This window comes from Eriocheir sinensis, chromosome 10 (assembly GCF_024679095.1).
Source record: "Eriocheir sinensis breed Jianghai 21 chromosome 10, ASM2467909v1, whole genome shotgun sequence".
NCBI classification, from domain to species: Eukaryota; Metazoa; Arthropoda; class Malacostraca; order Decapoda; family Varunidae; genus Eriocheir; species Eriocheir sinensis.
Window position 1 is genome coordinate 20,658,580 of NC_066518.1, and position 15,201 is coordinate 20,673,780.

At 42.1% G+C, this 15,201-nt stretch overlaps 1 long non-coding RNA gene across 1 annotated transcript in view; it reads right to left on the minus strand.

The window, feature by feature from the left end:
• Nucleotides 1–10,482, minus strand: part of LOC126996699 (uncharacterized) — an 81,134-nt gene extending 70,652 nt beyond the window's left edge. Inside the window, exon 1 of the long non-coding RNA XR_007751379.1 lies at nt 10,274–10,482. This is a non-coding gene — a long non-coding RNA (uncharacterized LOC126996699). The remainder of the gene's footprint in view (nt 1–10,273) is intronic.
• Between the last annotated feature and the right edge of the window lie 4,719 nt (nt 10,483–15,201).

Genomic DNA, 15,201 nt, shown 5'->3' on the forward strand with positions numbered 1-15,201 from the left:
CACAGGAAGTTTACAACATTAGGTTCATGGGCGGGCTTTTTAAGCTGCCAACCCACATGTAGTGTTCCGAGAGCCGAAACCTCCCGAGGCGAGGATTACTCCAGCATCGGTAAAAACATGATAAGGGACTCTGAAATTGCTAACAGATGCTCTACAGTGACCCTCTGCTCAGTACTCGATACACTCTGCCCAATACCCACGCCATAATGGGAAAGGATATAAGTTGATTACGCCCCCCTCCTCTCTCTCTCTCTCTCTCTCTCTCTCTCTCTCTCTCTCTCTCTCTCTCTCTCTCTCTCTCTCTCACACACACACACACACACACGCGGCTTCGATAGCTCAATGGATAAAGCTAAGAGCTCTGCCATGACAGGCTCCGTCCGGCCTGGCAGGCTGAAGTTCGAGCCCTGCTCAAGCCGGGATTTTCCACTGACAAGGAGCGGTTACTGTCCTTCCTTGAGCAAGGGGATTGGAGTGTGTGGTGTGTGAAATTCCCGGTAGTACCCAGAGATCGAGTACAATGAGCCTTGCTCTACAGGAGGGTACTTGCCGGCGATGGCGAGTCCAGCTCGCGATCAGGCCGTGGTGACTTACATACATACACACACACACACACACACACACACACCACACCACACCACACCACACCACACCACACACACACACACACACACACACACACACACACACACACACCACTTTCAATCCTAGATGAAAGGAAGTCGATAGACCGACTGAATATCCATGCAGGAATTCCACGAAGGTGCAGGAGATCAAAGAGTGCCTCCAAGATGCACTGAAATAAACACCATCTTAAAATCGATACGGGCTACAAGCACACCTTGTCAAAACTCACGCAATAACATCAATACAAAAATAAAATGCATAATAGTGAAAGCTTCATAAACACTTGCGACAGGATACTGGGCGTTAGGAGGGAACGTGTGGGATTGGGGGGCTGGAGGAGGAACAGGACGGACACTTGGATGTAATAGCCAATAGAAGAACCATTACAGGTCGATATTTGAATACATGAATGAACAGAAGATTGTGTTCGTCATGCGGTGAAGAGAGGAGGAGGAAGAGGAAAAGGAGTGGGTGGAGGAGGAGGAGGAGGAGGAGGGAGGACAGGGGGGAGTAGGAGGAGGAGGAGAATTGGAAAGAGGGAGAAAGGAAGAGGATTAGGTGGAGGAGGACAATCTCAACAAGACTAAGGATGGGAGAGAAGAAAACAACAGCGAAAAAGAAAGTAAAGAGGAGGAGGAGGAGGAGGAGGAGGAGGAGGAGGAGAAGGAGGATGAGGAGGAAGAGGAGGAGGAGGAGAAAGAAATGGAAAACAACAAGAGGAAGAGGACTATTTCCCCATTTAAGGTGCCTTGTTACGCCCGGGATTGTGTTGGTAGTATCGTAAAGTTGTTGGTGGCGGCCGCGAGCCCCCGTCCTCTGGTTCTGGCTCGCTAGGGGAGGCGGAAATGACGGGGGAGGGGGACAGATGAGTGGACGTGATGAGGGGAACAAAGGAGGCATGAGAAGGGGGAGATGACTGCAGTGATGAGAGGCTATGAACTGAGCTAATGATAATGGTGATTGCGTTAATAGGAATGATAAGAAAGGTAACCTATTTCTGTTATTATTGTTATTATCATTACAATTATCATCATTTACTATTACTATTATTATTATTATGATGATGATGATGATGATGATTTCAAATTAATATTATTTTCATCATTATCATTATTATTATTTATATCATTAAACAATGAACAATTTTAGTAATAATGAGCTTCGCAGTATTATTCTGTTTTCTTTTTACAGCAAGGGAGGCAGCGCACCAGCCTTCCTTCGTCTGTATTTCCTCCTGACTACTACTTGAACTCTTTCAAAAGGGTGATATCAAGATACCTCTGCATCCGACACTGACTCTCTTTGGCCGCTCGTTCTAATTTCTTTACAGGCCTCTTTTGCTGTAAAAAAGCAGCAGCAGCAGCACCAGAAGCAGTAGTAGCAGTAGTAGTAGTAGTAGATTAGTAATAGTTGCAGTAGTAGTAGTAGTAGTAGTAATAGTAGTAGTAGTAGTAGTAGTAGTAGTAGTAGTAGTAGTAGTAGTAGTAGTAGTAGTAGTAGTAGTAGGAGTAGGAGTAGTAGTAGTAGTGGTAGTTATAGTAGCTGTAGTAAAGTAGATGCAGCTGTAGTCACTTGTAGAACTTAACAATAAAACAATAACAATAATAATGAATCGCTTTAGGAAACAATGAGAAAATGCACAAAAACAGAAACACATTGAGAAATGATAAACTCTGAGGACTGAAAGGACCCCAGCATCAGTATCCATTAGAGGAGACATGCAAAAACGACACAAAAACACATAGAATAAAAGGACCGTATCGCTGATATTTTTATATTTTATAACTCGAGCTCATGAATAATGTGATTATATATATATATATATATATATATATATATATATATATATGTATATATATATATATATATATATATATATATATATATATATATATATATATATATATATATATACCTGCAAAAGCGATACGGCAGAGAACACGGGATGACACTGGGTGGGACAGACTTGCAGGAAATTGATATTGGCCGAAATCTTATCGAGGAAGAGAAGGGATGAAGGCAGGAGGAAGGAGCGGAGAGGGAGGAGGAGGAAGGGAAAGGAAGGAAGCGAAGGGGGGGGAAGGGGGAAGGGATGGGGCTGTGGCAAGTGAAGCGGAGAGAAGAGAAAGGGAAAGTCAAAGAGGAGGGGAGAGGGATGAAACAAAAAGGAAAGGGAAAATGTAAATGAAAGAGGAAAGAAAAGGAAGGGACAAGAGAGACGTGGAGAAGAAGGAAGAGAAGGAAGGAGAGAAGAAAAAATAGGTATGGAAAAAGAATAAAAAAGACGGTGAACAGGAAGGAAGCTAATAAAGAAAAAAGACGGTTACATGAAAGGGAAAGAAAAGGAATAATACAAACATGATCAGAAAGATAGACGGAGGAAGAGAAGGCAGACGAGAAAACGAAGGATGGTGGGGAAAGACGGAGGGAGAAGAGAGAAAGAGAAGATAGAAGGAAGAAGAACCCAACAGACGCGAGGATGCGAGAGGAAAGAAGATAAATGAAACAGACGAAGAGTGAGAGAAGGGGGATGGAAGAGGGCGGAAGAGTGGAAGAAGAAAGCGACAGTGGCAGAAGAGAACATTGTTGGAACCTCGAAGTGATCAGATCCTTTATCGGCGAATACAAAAGGAGAGTATAGACTTTTTATCGGGTGTGAGGCCACAGGATTTGACGCTCTCTCTCTCTCTCTCTCTCTCTCTCTCTCTCTTTTCTATTACGAAATACGCGGCGTTAAACTCACAAGTGTTCAATGCGTTAAGGACCTGGGGATTAAATTCGCATCAAACCTCAAATTCTCACATCAATGCATCGATGCAGCAAATAAAGCGAACAGAATGTTGGGCTTCATTAAAAGAAACTTTTTATTCAAAAATAAAGATGTAATACTTCCGCTCTACAATAGTTTAGTCAGACCCCACTTGGAATATGCGGTACAGTTTTGGTCTCCCCACCATGCAAAGGCCATTGCTAAACTAGGAGGTGTTCAGCGTCGAGCAACAAAAATGATCCCTTCCTTGCGCAACAAATCCTACGAAGAAAGGCTTTCCATCCTTAACATGTTCTCTCTTGAGAAACGTCGCCTCCGAGGAAAACTGATCGAATGTTTTAAAATACTTAATGGTTTCACGAATGTAGACAGATCAAAATTGTTTATGATCGATGACACTTTGCGAACGAGGAACAATGGCACAAAACTCAAATGTAGACAAGTAAATTCAGACTGCACCAAATTTTTCTTCACCAACGTTGTAGTGCCAGAATGGAATAAGCTCCCACCATCAGTGGTCCAGTGTAACACGATTGACTCCTTTAAAAACAAGCTCGACCGTCACTTCCTTGAACTTAATATTAACTAGAGTAGAAAAGCAACGTTTTGGAGCCATCTGATTAATGTAAAATCACTTAGGTTTAAGGACAGACCACCTAGTCTGGACCATGGGGTCTGTGTGGTCTGATTTTCTATGTAAATCTATGTAAATCTCCCCCCCCGACATGTTTAGTATACAACAAACACGCCATAGGTTTGTGGATTTCATATCTCTTCGAAGAGGGCAAAAGGGAAACAATACCCGGCATTTTCTTCCCGCATAGCACGGTTACGATGAAGGCATTTTTTTTTTTTTTTTAGCTCGGAAAGACAAAATGAATGGTAAAGGAAAATTATGTGAGAACGAAGTATACTCAGGCGTCTTTACTTTATTTTCATTCGCCACAAGAGATTGCAAGGCTGTTATACAACTGACAAATATTAAAACTGAAACATTACATATAAACATTCGACAGTGACTGATATACACTTCCAGTTTTCTCTCTTTTTTTTTTCTATTTTTTTACTTATTTCCCCAATATATCTCAATAATCATTTTCATACACTCATTCAGTTTATGATTTTTGAATAAAAAAAAAACAGTATTCAATAGCGATTGAAATACATTTATAATTTTCCAGTAGGTATATTATACAAATTTTCATATTATGTCTCGACCACTTACATTACATTACATATAAACATTCGACAGTGACTGATATACACTTCCAGTTTTCTAGGTTTTTTTTTCTACTTATTTCCCTAACATATCTCAATAATCATTTTCATACACTCATTCAATTTATGATTTTTGTATAAAAAAAATCAGTATTCAATAGCGATTGATATATATATATATATATATATATATATATATATATATATATATATATATATATATATATATATATATATATATATATATATATATATATATATATATATATATATATATATATATATATATATATATATATATATATATATATATATATATATATATATATATATATATATATATATATATATATATATATATATATATATATATATATATATATATATATATATATTTATGGGAGAAAAGTTTTTGTGGGACCTCTTGTGGGAGCACATTTAAAAAAAAATATTCATTAAACGTGGATTATTTTGTGTGGACATGTTATGTTTCGTGATGCTTCGCATGGATTACTAAATATGAAGATTAATGAGACAAATTACTATTGACGATGTCACAGAAGACGTACCCAACAATGATACGTGATACGACCAGTACCGGACAAGTCTGATTGTTGCAATATACTCGTATGCGCTATCACTATCACTATCGTTTTAGTACTGAGTCTGGGCTTGGCTGCTTATAGCTCAGCAAAGGCCTGCCAGGACTGTCCTTATAAGGACAATCTGTCCTTTTTAAGATCTGGCCATGGACCGAAACGTTAAAAATTTTTTTTAAAAAGGTCAAGCTGAATCGGTGGTCAGTGTGAATCGCAGTGTAGTGTGAACTGACCAAGTGTAGCTAATATAGGGCAGTTTAGCATGACGTGGATGGGTGGTGTGTGGCGTGGTATGGCTGGATGTGATGTGCCTAGGTTTGATGTGTGGTGTGGTGTGCTGGGTGGTGTGTGATGTGGTGTTTGATATAGTGTGGTGTGGCTAGGTATGATGTGTTGTGTGGTGTATGGTGTGATGTAGCTAAGTGTGATGTGTGGTGTGGTGTAGCTAGATGTGATGTGTGGTGTGGTGTGTGGTGTGGTGTAGCTAGATGTGATGTGTGGTGTGGTGTGTGGTGTGGTGTAGCTAGATGTGATGTGTGGTGTGGTGTGTGGTGTGGTGTAGCTAGATGTGATGTGTGGTGTGGTGTGTGGTGTGGTGTAGCTAGATGTGATGTGTGGTGTGCTGTGTGGTGTGGTGTGTGGTGTGGTGTAGCTAGATGTGATGTGTGGTGTGGTGTAGCTAGATGTGATGTGTGGTGTGGTGTGGTGTGTGGTGTGGTGTAGCTAGATGTGATGTGTGGTGTGGTGTGGTGTGTGGTGTGGTGTTGTGATGTGTGGTGTGGTGTGTGGTGTGGTGTAGCTAGATGTGATGTGTGGTGTGGTGTGTGGTGTGGTGTAGCTAAGTGTGATGTGTGGTGTGGTGTAGCTAGATGTGATGTGTGGTGTGGTGTGTGGTGTGGTGTGGTGTGTGGTGTGGTGTAGCTAGATGTGATGTGTGGTGTGGTGTGTGGTGTGGTGTAGCTAGATGTGATGTGTGGTGTGGTGTGGTGTGTGGTGTGGTGTAGCTAGATGTGATGTGTGGTGTGGTGTGGTGTGGTGTGGTGTAGCTAGATGTGATGTGTGGTGTGGTGTGTGGTGTGATATAGCTAAGTGTGATGTGTGTGGTGTGTGGTGTGGTGTAGCTAGATGTGTGGTGTGGTGTGGTGTGGTGTGGCTAGATGTGATGTGTGGTGTGGTGTGTGGTGTGTGTTGTGTGGTGTGGTGTAGCTAGATGTGATGTGTGGTGTGGTGTGGTGTGTGGTGTGGTGTAGCTAGATGTGATGTGTGGTGTGGTGTGTGTGTGTGTGTGTGTGTGTGTGTGTGTGTGTGTGTGTGTGTGTGGTGTGTGGTGTGGTGTAACTGGGTGTGATGTGTAGTGTGGTGCAGCTTAATGTTGTGTGTAGTGTGGTGTGGCTAAGTGTGATATGTGGTGTGGTGTGGCTCTGTGTGGTGTGTGGTTATGTGGCTGGGTGTGAGGTGAGGTGTGGTGTGGTGTGGTGTGGTGTGGTGTAGTTGGGTGTGATGTGTGGTGTGGTGTGGTTGGGTATGGTGTGTGCTGTGGTGTAGTTTGGTAAATGTCTGGTGTAGTGTGGTTGGGTGTAGTGTGTGGTATGTGGCTTGGTGTGGTGTGACTGACTGTGATGTGTGGTGTTATACGACTGGGTGTGATTTCTGGTGTGGTGTGGCTGGATGTGATTTGAGGTATGGTGTGACAAGAGTGTGATGTGTGGTGTAGTGTGGTTTGGTGTGATGTATGGTGTGGTGTGGCTTGGTGTGATGTGTGGTGTGGTGTGGCTTGGTGCAGTGTGTGGTGTGGTGTGGTGAGAGGTTTGATGAGTGAGTGTTATGTGTGGAGTGGTGTGACTTGGTGTGGTGTGTGCTGTGTGGTGTGGTTGAATGTTATGTGTGGTGTGGTGTTGTTGGGTGTGGTGTAGTGTGGCTGGGTGTCATGTGTGGTGTGGTGCGGCTAAATAAGGTGAGTGGTGTGATGTGGCTGGGTGTGGTGTGTGGTGTGATGTGGCTGGGTGTGGTGTGTGGTGTGATGTGGCTGGGTGTCATTGGTGGTGTGTTCTGGCTGGGTGTGCTGCATGATGTGGTGTTACTTGGTGTGATGTGTGGTATTCCTGGGTGTCATGTGTGGTGTGCTGCATGATGTTGTATGGCCAGCTGGGTGTTATGTGTGGTGTGATTGGGTGAGGTGTGGCTGGGTGTGGTTTGGTTGGGTTTTATTTGCCTACTACTGTACTGCAGAAGAGGAGGAGAGGGAGGGATGTGGAGTCAGAGTCAGAGTTGAAACTGCCCATAAAATTTCCTGGTCGGACTTTTTTATATCCAACTCCACATTCCTGAGTGTCACCAAAAACTCACTCTATGTATATATCATTTGTGATTTACAAATTATTTAAAACTTGCAAGAGGTATATTCTTTTTTTCATATTACAGCACACCACAGCTATCTTATTATTCTTATTCTTATTCTTATTCTTATTATTTTTTTTTTTGCTAAGCGTTTGGCACTGGTAAAGCTTTCTTGGTGGGGCCTGGTGGTCTGTCCAATTCTGTTATGGTGCAGACAAATGTTTTATAATGGTGCCATCCTGCTTGGCTCATGCTGTCCCCCAAAGCTCATTTTTATCCTCTTTAGCGAGTTATCCTAGAGTACAGGTTGACAGGTGGTCTTCAGGACAGCATGCGAGTAGTTTTAGGCCAATCGGCGATGACTGAGAATTGTGAGCTTGTAGCGGTGGGAAGGATCTCAAACCCGGGTCCTTCAGGATTCTACATCTGCACGCTGAACCACATAGCCACCACCTCTGATTTAGTTTTGAGTATCTTTTTTCAGTACAAGGAAGAGGTCCTCCTAATATATTACTGGCAAACTATATCTTTGACTCAACATGCATCCTTTCACTAACTATATTCCTTATTTCATATCATATATTTCATGCTCAATTAGTTCTTCCCTCTCATGTAAGCTGTCTAAACTACCCTCTTATGGATTCATTCCCTCTCTTGTTACTTTAATCTCCAGTTTCCTTCCAGGCCAATATATCTCTGCTGTGGTAGATGGTCACTGTTCTACCCCTAAACCTATCAGCAGTGGTGTTCTGCAGGTATCTATTCAAACTTCCCCCATATTTTTTAATGATTTCTCCAAAATAAACTGTACAACCACTCTTCTGCTAATGACACTACTCTGCATTTCTCAACATATTTCAATGAAAGATCCTCTGCCCAGGAATTACACAACTCAAGGCTGGGACTACAGAATGCTTAACCTCTGACTCTAATACCATTTCTGAGAAGGGCAGGAGTGTCCTTCGGTGGCACAAAAACTAAATTTTTCCACCTGACAATTTGACACAAGCTTCAAGACATCTATTCCCTATTCTTTGATAAGATACAGCTGTCCTCTTCTTCTGTAATAACTATACATGATCTATTCTTACTAACTCAAACTCTAAACTGGAATCTTCATATCTCATCTATTGCTCAATCAGTTATGTCTACATTGAGGTTAGGCATTCTGTATTGTCTCCACCAGTTTTTTCTCCTTCCTGTTGCTATCCATGAGGCCATATTCGGCCCAGGTATGGAGTATACATCGTGTGTGGAAAACCTTTCAGGCGGAGTAGTGTTAAAGGCTGTCTGCTTCATCAACCCTCCTCTACTCTCACTGACTCTCTTCTACCTCTTAAATTCCTCAGTCTCTTTATATTTTTTACAATTATTTTCATGCTAAACATTCTTTTGAACTTGCTAACTGCATATCTTCACCCCTCTTACAGCCTCCTTGCACAAAGCTCTTTACTCTAACTCACCCCTATACTGTCCATACTGGTGTCCCTTTTGCAAGAGTTAGCCAGCATCTTTATTCTTTCACCCCTTTTGTTGGTAAACTTTGGAACAGCCTTTCTTCATCTATGTTCCCTCTTGATTATGACTTAAAATATTTTCAGGGGAGTATCAGGACACCTCTCCAACCAATTTTGAAATTTAATGTTCATTTTTCTATTTTGGGAAGCAACAACATAATGGACTTTTTTCCTGTATCTTTGTTTTACCCTTGAGCTGCCTCATTTCCTATAAAAATAAATAAGTAAAAATAAAATTAAAATGTGACATCCCTAACATCAACAGAATTAGCAAAGTCAAGCCTTTTGCCTGCCTTGATAAAATCAATGTTTCTCTGTTAGAGAGGAATTGGCTGAGTGGTCAATGTGTGGTCGTGGTGAGCCAGGGACCTAGGTTCAAAGGAGGGGTTCTAACAGCTGATTTTATAGGTGTACTTTATAAAGTGTCCAGCTCCATATCTTTTAAATAAATCTGAATGTGTTATATATGATTTGAAAATGTCATCTTTTCTCTAACTTGTTATCAAGAGAAAAGTAGATTTTTTTTTCATATTTTTTTGATTTAAAAAAAAAACTTTGGCAATATTATTTTGGAAAATATATAAAAAATACATCAAATTAAAATAAAGTAATTTTGCCTTGATAACAACCTGGAAAAAGAGTTGAAAAACATGCCCGTTTTTTAATTTTCAAAATCCTCCAATAAATAAGTGTTCTGGTCATTTTTATACTTCAAAAATATCAATTTCCGGGAATCGCCGTTCAAAGAAATACATCACTATTTATGTCATAACTCGGAAGTATAGGTCCTACATGCATCAAACTTTGGTCACTTCCATTAAGCCTATAGGCCATATTGTAACAAAACAATGGTAACTCTAGATTAATATTAAAGGAAATTGTAAACACATTTGTTATAGGCCTTTGCCGGACTGGCAGTTCTCGGCACATAATTTAACAAGTGGGCCTCTTCCCCACCCTCCAATTATGTTCCTCACCATGGAGAATGGAGATTTCCTTATTAGGTGTCTGCTGATTTGCTTCTAATACTTAGTTCCAGCTTATCCATGCATACACTGAGCCTACCTGTAAACTAACAACAAACATAGGCCTATCTAGAACATCTTTTTCAATAATAATATTTTCCTTCTTCGATGTAGGAAATGAAAGTGTCACAGACACATCAGTAAGTAAATCATACCGTACTGTACGGTAAGCGGATTTACCTTACTGTGGAGGATGTGGCGGCGGTGGGACAGGCAAGTGGTGGTGGTGGTGGTGGTTGTGGAGGCAGTTTCGTCATTTGAAGGGTCCTGTGCGGATTTTCTTACTTTCCCTGGCCGCCCCTGCACTCTCCACCTCCTTCTTATAGGCTGTGGATCTTCTCTTCATTGTAGTTTGAAGGAAAAGTGCAGGAAATGTAATATTTTGGTCCTGATCGCAGCGCTGGCCTCTTCTTCTTCTTCTTTAGCCCTGAGCCGGGCATCTGTCATTACACTTTCTCTCCACGACATGGTGAGGAAGAAAACGGTTTGAATGGTAGACTTCATAATTTCAAGAAATTCGTTCAAATAATGAAAAATAAAGGAAAAATATTAGATTGAAGCGGCAGCCCTTTAACGCTAGGCGTATAGCTGTCAAACTGGCCTTTAAACTGTTAAAGGGACAGTTTGAAACGCGGAGGACTTTTAATTTGCAAGATAAAAGTGTTAAGATCATTTATATCCAATAATCCGAAAAAAATATTTTTGCTTCATTTTTCAAGTTAGAGCCCCTCCTCATTGATCAAGTCCCACCAAAATACGCTGACAATTTTCATCTATTGCCGAGTGGTAGAAGATTACACACTTCATGCCCAGATCTTCAATCAACCCTCATTTCAGCGACTTCTCTGAAGTGGAAGATTGAGGGGTCTTCTTTAGTGAGCAGTCCTTTGCAACTGCTCACAGGTTTGCTGTTGCAACATTTAAGTTTCTTTATGTCAAATCAAGAATCTCAACTGGTAAGTTGACTGTGCCACATCTTGACAAACTGAAAGTCTTACTATATACGTATGCTCGTAAGAATACAGCAACAATTTCAATTCAGTTCAATGTGCTCAGCACTCTTGAGGACCCTGTAGAACAGTTAGATACCATCAAATAAAAAAACTTTTCAAGTTCCATACGAGGACGGACAAGGCTCCTATATATGGAAAGCATCTGTGCGGGGGAGGAGAACTGACGGAGACGATACAGAACGCCCAATCTCGAGGAAGCTGATTTAGTAAGAGAGGAGATGTGAAGTTTCCAGTTGATATTTGACCTAAGGAGAGACCGAGGATATTTAGTGTTGAAGAAGGTGACAGTTGAGTGTTGTCGAAGAATAAGGGATAGGTGTTTGGAAGATTGTATAGAGTTGATAGGTGGAGAAATTAGGTTTTTGAGCCATTGAAGGATTCAAGGTTCCATTTACTCCAATCGGAAATGATAGCAAAGTCTGAGGTTAAGCGTTCTGCAGCCTCCAGTCTGAAGTCTTGTAATTCCTGTTGTGAGGGTCTTTTTTTTTTTTTTTACAACAAAGGCACACAAAAAAGTAAACAATAATAAAAAAGCCCGCTGCTCGCTGCTCCTAAAAAGAATCAAAAGAGGTAGCCGAAAGAAAGGTCAATTTCGGGAGGAGAGGTGTCCTGATACCCTTCTCTTGAAAGCGTTCAAGTCGTAGGCAGGAGGACATACAGATGAAGGAAGATTGTTCCATAGTTTACCAGCGTGAGGGATGAAAGAGTGAAGATGCTGGTTAACTCTTGCATAAGGGGTTTGGACAGTATAGGGATGAGCATGAGTAGAAAGTCGTGTGCAGCGGGCCGCGGGAGAGGGGGAGGCATGCAGTTAGCAAGTTCAGTAGAGCAGTCAGCGTGGAAATATCGATAGAAGATAGAAAGAGAGGCAACATCGCGACGGAATTTAAGAGGTAGAAGACTATCAGTAGGAGGAGGAGAGCTGATGAGACGAGGAGCCTTAGACACCACTCTGTCCAGAAGAGCTGTGTGAGTGGAGCCCCCCCACACGTGAGATGCATACGCCATGCGAGGGTGGACAAGGCCCCTGTATATGGATAGTAACTGCGCGGGGGAGAAGAAGTGGCGGAGACAATACAGAACGCCCAACCTCGAGAAAGCTGATTTAGCGAGAGAGGAGATGTGAAGTTTCCAGTTGAGATTTTGAGTTAAGGATAGACCAAGGATGTTTAGTGTTGAAGATGGTGATAGCTGAGTGTTGTCGAAGAATAGGGGATAGGTGTTCGGAAGATTGTGTCGAGTTGATAGGTGGAGAAATTGAGTTTTTGAGGCATTGAAGAACACAAGGTTCCTTCTGCCCCAATCGGAAATGATACCAGTGTCTGAGGTGAAGCGTTCTGCAGCCACCAGTCTGGAGTCGTGTACTTCCTGTTGTGATGGTCTTCTATTGAAAGAAGTTGAATAATGCAGAGTGGAGTCGTCGGCGTATGATTAGACAGGATAGTTTGTTATGGAAAGAAGATCATTGATGAATAACAGGAAGAGAGTGGGTGATAGGAAAGAGCCCTAGGGAACACCACTGTTGATAGGTTTAGGGGAAGAACAGTGACCGTCTACCACCGCAGAGATAGAACGGCCAGAAAGGAAACTAGAGATAAAGGAACAGAGAGAGGGATAGAATCCAAATGAGGGCAGTTTAGAAAGCAAAGACTTGTGCCAGACTCTATCGAAGGCTTTCGATATGTCTAGCGCAACAGAGAAAGTTTCACCGAAACGGTTAAGAGAGGATGACCAAGAGTCAGTTAAGAGAGCAAAAAGATCGCCAGTAGAACGCTCCATGCAGAACCCATACTGGTGATCAGATAGAAGGTTAGAAGTGGAAAGGTGTCTTTGAATCTTCCGGTTAAGGATTGACTTAAAAACTTTAGATAGACAGGAAAGTAAAGCTATTGGGCGGTAGTTTGAGGGATTGGAACGGTCACCCTTCTTAGGCACAGGCTGTACAAAGGCATACTTCCAGCAGGAAGAAAAAGTAGATGCTGATAGGCAGAGACGAAAGAGTTTGACCAGGCAGTTAGTCAACACGGAAGCACAGTTTTTAAGGACAATAGGAGGCACTCCATCAAGTCCATAAGCCTTCTGAGAGTTGAGGCCAGAGAGGGCATAGAAAACATCACTTGGAAGAATCTTAATTATAGGCATAAAGGAGTCAGAGGGGGGATGACTAGGAGAAATATGCCCAGAATCGTCTAGGGCGGAGTTCTTACAGAAAGTTTGAGCGAAGAGTTCAGCCTTAGAGACAGATGAGACGGCAGTGCTGCCGTCAGGGTTAAGGAGAGGAGGGAAAGAGGAAGAAGTGAAATTGGAGGAGATATTTTTGGCTAGATGCCAGAAGTCACGGGAAGAATTAGAAGAAGCAAGGTGTTGACATTTTCTATTGATAAAAGACGTTTTGATAAGTCGGAGAATAGATTTGCGATTCCGGGCTGAAATGTAAAGGTCATAGTTAGCGGGAGTTCGAAGGCTCTGGAACCTTTTGTGAGCTGCCTCTCTATCTTTAATAGCACGAAAACAAGCATGATTAAACCATGGCTTTTTAACATGAACGTGGAATGTATGCCTCCATTCCAGAGACAATCACCTCTGAGATGCGCTGGGCACACACTGAGGGATCTTTCTCCTGGAAGCAGTAATCATTCCACGGGAAATCTGAAAAGTACACCCTCAGGTCGTCCCACCGAGCTGAAGCAAAATGCCAGAAGCATCGCCTCTTCGGTGGGTCCAGAGGATGTACAGGAGCGATAGGAGAGGAAACAGAAATAAGGTTATGATCGGAGGAGCCCAACGGAGAGAACAGTTTGACAGAGTAAGCAGAAGGATTAGAGGTAAGGAAGAGGTCTAGAATGTTGGGCCTGTCTCCAAGACGGTCGGGAATACGTGTAGGGTGCTGTTCTGTTCAAAAAAGTTGAATATTGCAGAGTGGAGTCGTCAGCGAATGAGTGGATAGGACAGTCTTTTTTACAGAAACAAGATCATTGATGAATAACAGGAAGAGAGTGGGTGATAGAACAGACCCCTGTGGAACACCACTGTTGATAGGTTTAGGGGAAGAACAGTGACCGTCTACCACAGCAGAGATAGAACGGCAGGTAAGGAAACTGGAGATAAAAGAACAGAGAGAAGGATTGAATCAGAAAGAGGGCAGTTTAGAATGCAAAGACTTGTGCCAGACTCTATCGAAAGCTTTCGATATGTCTAGCGCAAATGAGAAAGTTTCACCGAAACGGCTAAAAGAGGATGACCAAGAGTCAGTTGAGAGAGCAAGAAGATCGCCAGTAGAACGCCCCTTGAGGAACTCATACTGACGATCAGATAGAAGGTCAGAAGTGGAAAGATGCTTTTGAACCTTCCGGTCAAGGATTGATTCAAAAGCTTTCGATAGACAGGAGAATAAAAGCTATAGGCCGATAGTTTGAGGGATTGGAACGGACACCCTTCTTAGGCACAATCTGTATGAAGGCGTATTTACAGCATGAAGGAAAGGAAGATGTTGATAGGCAGAGACGAATGGGTTTGACCAGGCAGGGTGTCAGCACGGAAGCACAGTTTTTAAGAACAATAGGAGGCACTCCATCAGGTTCATAAGCTTTCTGAGACTTGAGGTCAGAGAGGGCATAGAAAACATCGTTCTTAAGAATCTTAATAACAGGCATAAAGGAGTCAGAGGGGTGATGTATAGGAGGAATATGGCCAGAATCGTTCAGAGTGGAGTTTTTACAGAAAGTCAAGGAGAAGAGTTCAGCCTTAGAGATGGAGAAGACGGCGGTGCTGCCGTCAGGGTTAAAAAGAGGAAGGAAAGATAAATAAGTGAAATTGAGGATGTTTTTGGCTAGGTGCCAGAATTCCCGGGAAGAATTAGAAGAAACAAGGTTTTAATATTTTCTATTAATAAAAGAGGTTTTGGTAAGTCGAAGAATAGAACTGGCACGATTCCGGCCAAAAATATAAAGATTATGGTTAGCAGGAATGCAAAGGCTCTGATACCTTTTGTGAGCTGTCTCTCTATCTTTGATACCACAACAACAAGCGTGATTAAACCAAGGCTTTTTAGCATGAGGAGTAAGAAAAGTACGTGGAATATGTGCCTCCATTCCA